Here is a 5,161-nt window from a genome sequence, read left to right on the forward strand (position 1 = left end):
AGACCTCTTACTTCCTCTGCTATCCTGTGCAATGCATGAGCAAGGCACGTTAGATGGATCATATTAGGAAATAAAACTTTTAAGGCATTTCCAGCTTTTTTCATGTAGGAGGCTGCATCTGTAAGAAATAATAGCACTCTTTCATGCTCAGTACCATTTGGCCAAAGTAAAGCCAGTGCATTAGTGAACAACTGTGCAATTGTAGTACTGTTAGTCTTTTGCAACTGTTCAGATGTCAACAAAAAGATTTTATGTTTTTCAAATGGGTCCATAACACCAACAATAACATTCGCAACATATCGTCCAGTTACATCTGTCGTTTCATCTATAGATAGCCATATGTTTTTCGTTCCGATTTCATTTTGAATAGTTTTAAGAACTTCGGTGTAACAGTCATCTAAATAAGTTTTCCTTAAAGTTGATTCACAGGGCACACTTTGATTCGTATATTTTTGCAAAAAAGCTCGTATGCTTTTATTTTCAAGTTTCTACAGCGGAATGACGGCATCTACAAATGATCTGCATAAATCCATTGCAAATTCCGATTTGCGAGAAGATAATTGAAAACAGGTGGGAATCAGAATCGGTGTTTTCCCATTTTTTTAATCTTTTGCTGTTTTATGCTTAGATGTCTCCAAGTGCTGAGATATAAAATACTTCTTCTCAAAATTTACTGACTTCTCGCATGCCTTACAAAACAGAATGCTCCCATCAGTAGAAAACACATCCGACCCAAACTCTTTCTCGAAACTGTCCAGTTTATTGCTTGTGCAGGCTTTTACTTTAGGCATTTTTGAAATAACTAGTACTAGAAAACTATTTCGTGCTCCTGCTACAATGTGCAAAACCAGCTAGGTGAATTCGTTTTGTAGATAAGAGAGCATACGAGTTACTCGATGGTGTAGGCTATATGGGCCGTAAGTAAGAATAAATTCTATTGGTTGTAAGTAAAAATAACTCCTATTGACTGTAAGTAAAAATAACTCCAATCTTTTCACTCCCTTTCTCTCTCTCCTTGCAAAGCGCATCGGGTGAAGGTGACGCCACGTTTTCTCTCTCCCCTCCCTTGGGAGGGGAGGAAGAGACGGAAAGGAAATATTCTTTTTCCCAGCATTCCCCACGCACTCCCGCTAGTTGCCGAGCGAACGAGTTCCCATCAAGCTCTTTGTCTCCCAAACTATCCCTTTGGGCGATAAAAAATGGATTACAAGGTGCCATGCAAGCGCGTGGCAATCTCCTCTCTTGTGGCCATGTTTGAAAAAGGCAAAGCTTCATTTCTGTGTTCTATTCTCTATTCAATGAACACTGCAGTGGCGTGCCAGTCGGGGGGGGGGCAGAAGGGGCAGTCGCCCCCTCTGAAATTTCAGTGAGGGGGCAAACAATATNGACGCCACGAAGAGACGGAGAGAAAATATTAATAAGACAAAAGGAATAAAGTCCTAATCTCTATAAATGCATTACAATACGTCGGATGACAGTCAACCATTTCTGTACTTCAAAATTTCTTCATTTTGCGTTTATGCTCGGTCAAAAGCACAAAAAGCTTTGCAGAAAAATTTTAAATTAGACATTTATGAACAAAAGGAACGAAAAAGGCATTTTCAGAAGAAAACGTTAAAAAAGGCCGAAAAGGGCATTTTGCCTGAACTTCCAAGCTCTAATGATCACCATAGTGGTAACGTAAAGGGGGATCTTCTCTCTATTTTAGCAAACTTAAAGTATTCATGGAAAACCACGCCACCTTAAGTTTTTTTTGAAAACATCTCTAATGTGGAGAAGATTTTGGAAGCTCACAGATTTGTAATTTAAAAAGTAGTGTAAAATGTTATTAGTAATTACAGGTGGTAGATCCAATATTTTACGTTATTTTCCTTTTGATAAAGCAAATTCTACAGAAAAATGTAACGCCTACTTTTAGTTCAAAGTAATGCTCTGGAGATAGAAATAGCTGTTTTACCCAATTCTCACATTCGTGCTTTCCGTGCTCAGTTACGGCGCAGATAGCTCTTACATACCTTTTAAATATTTATCAGTAGTTAATTAGATGACTTGACTTAATGATCACTGTTACCAATGGCGTAAAGAGTTGATTAGATCCTAGTCCTTTCGGTAGATCGGGGTGCCTGAGACTCGTTGATCGTTGAAGGATCGTTGTGGTGTGTAATTACTACGCGTTTTTAAAAATGTTATATAGAGTTGTAAACAATTAAAAAGGAAACGATTGCAGAAATTTGGGGTAAATTTACAAACATTTTTAACCCATTTCCTCCTAAGCTACCTTTTTTAAAAAGATTATTACTCATTTTAAGAAAGAGAGAAGTGGTAACACGAGTGGTTCATTGCGAGGATAACCTTTGAAAAAACATAGTAGTTCTGTCTACTAGAATATATTGCTAAAATAAACGTTTATAATTGCATCTGAAAAATGACTCATTACCTTCTTGAAGTGACAACTAACGAAAAGAAATGTCCTCTTGGTAGTGTCAATGATGCATAATCACTTTTTTTATATATAATAGTTTCTCATGCATAGACTGCTTTTTGCATCCTAGCATAAATGCTGCAGGTTAAGCTCACGAATTTATTGATTTCTCATTCTGTGTGAACTAGATTCGATGAAATGGTTGACGCAGCATATTGGTGATTCGTGCCAATATGTTGCGATGCTTTTTTATATCTGTCATAACAAGGTCTGTAACCTACTATCATTTTTGCAAAATATTATATAGAATTGTACACAATTTAGAACTAGAAGTTTTTTTTATTTTTATTTTTTATTTTTTTTATTTTTTTATTTTTTTTTTTAATCCCCGTCGTGAGAGAAATAGGAAAAAACAATGCATTTTATATGAATTTTAAAGTACATACATATAGTGTCGCTTAAAACAAATTTTAATAAAATTTTTTACAAGACACAATATTCCAATAAACCGTAAAAATGAGAAATCTTTAGTCATAGCGCTATCAAAAGTCTCAAAAATGACTTTATGTACCAAATGCATAAAAAGGAATATTTATATAATTTGTATTTGAATTCGAAATACTTTTAGCTATTCTTTAGCTTTAGCTAATTGAACTAAACCAAATTTCGAATGCTTCATGCATTTGAATATAAAGTACTCAGAAGACTAGCCGGAGTCACCAAGTTCGTACTGAATGATATCATATATATATCGACCTAAAAATAGACAAATTTAATAATAGCCTTCAAACGCTAAATGCAAGCATTCGATTTCGAGTGTATTCCAATCTGTATGTATTCGATTTCCAATTAAATTACAGCAACAACAAATTTAGTTCGGCTACAGCCTTCTTCATGAGCAATGGAGTTAGGTCAAAACATATCGATCTTCTATCTAGATAGTAATAATTTTTTTTACGTTGAGCTGAAATCCTCAGTTCTCTGTATAGCGAGTAAGTATTGTAGAGAATCAATTAAAATTATTATTAAAATATCAATTACTATTTTTGTAAAATATGTAAAAAATTCTGCAATCAATGTATAATGACCTATTTTTTCCCGCTTAATGTCTGATATTTTATTGTAAGTAGTCTTATTATATTGTTTTCTTGGTTAAGTATACATTACATTCTTTCTACCTTAAAATATAAGACGCCCATTAAACCTGCTTTTTCAACCCACGCGCAATAATTCTTCCCTTAATTCGTATTTATTGGACGAAGGCTTAGCTAGCTCCAAGGTTTAGGCATTCCGTAAACAAGTTTATATAGGCATCATTTATAATGCAAGTGCAATGCATAGTGCAAATAGCCAACGCCTCCAAAAACTGAATGCCTCCACACGGTTTTTTCATAGGTTGTCCGACCAGACCACTATAAAGGTAGTCCGGTTTAGATAAGAGCCGTTTAATACAAAATCTAATAAAATTAAGAAAATGGTCAAAAATATATGTCTGAAAATTTGTTTAAGTTGTGAATAGGATTGCTTTGTCTTATTTACTTGCCACCATCACAGATTCAATTCTCGGATACATATGATAAATTTTTCTCAATCTTGTCTTTGTAGCAGACGAGGCCTTCCCACTCAAAAAGAATACTCGCCTTACTCAGGGAAAAATTTGAATATAGACCAAGAGGCCTTCAACTATGGATTAAGCCGAGCAAGAAGGGGTTCAGCGGGAAAACTTCTGGCATCACAAGTAGTCGCTGGTCAGTATTAGCACTAGGTTTACGTACGTTTCTTATATACCTATCTCTACAAACACGCGTCAATTTGACGCATGAGCGAATACGTACATACCCTCCAACTTATGAGGATTTTGAAAATAATTCTTTCTAGTGGTAGCGAACCAAAGTAGAAATTTTTAAAGCAAATGGATCTCTCATAAAACTTTTATCAGAACTTAAGAATCTAGCCATATGGCCTGCACTTTTATAAGCAATAGTGGACAAGTTACGCTAAAATTAATCTTTTTTCAAATATTAAAACATTAATTTTGCTACCGTCTGAAAAGAAGATTTCTGAAACTACGGAAATTCCGTAGCAGTTGGAGGGTATGGGTAACCGTATAACAGCACTTACAGAGATGCCAACCTGCTCCGGACAGCAAATATATATTTTAAAGTGGTAGTTTATCAATTGCAATTCTTGGTTTAATAAATTAAATTTTTCCCTACCACTATTTCTAAATAACTCGTAGGCTTATATAACTCACCACTTTATATTTGTAAAATTTACTTAGCAGTTATTTATCATTTTATTTAAATTATTTTGACGTGTCCGGAGCAGTTGGCATCTCTGCACTTAGAAAGCAAAGTAATTAAATACTATAAGAAAAACAAATGAAAATGTGGGATAGATATTTATGAAATATTTTAGTATTTTATTTTTTAATACTCTAACTAAGCAAACTGAAACCTTCAAAATCTGACACTCTGACATCAATTGACATTCTGCGTTTGTTCTTTCTATTATTGCTTATCGGCAACAGTTGTTTATCGCTTGTTTCATTTGAGATAACGATATCGGATAACGGATCGAAGTATGGTCAGTATATTCCTATTTATTATTGATGCGATGTTTGCATGTTGACTCATAATTTTATCTAAATTACGATCGCATCAAATTGACGCATAACCGTCGAGAATAGGTACGCCACAAAGAGAATTTCAATATTTCAACGCTTTTGGAGAAAATAGA

Source organism: Parasteatoda tepidariorum, chromosome 9 (assembly GCF_043381705.1).
Source record: "Parasteatoda tepidariorum isolate YZ-2023 chromosome 9, CAS_Ptep_4.0, whole genome shotgun sequence".
Taxonomy (NCBI): domain Eukaryota; kingdom Metazoa; phylum Arthropoda; class Arachnida; order Araneae; family Theridiidae; genus Parasteatoda; species Parasteatoda tepidariorum.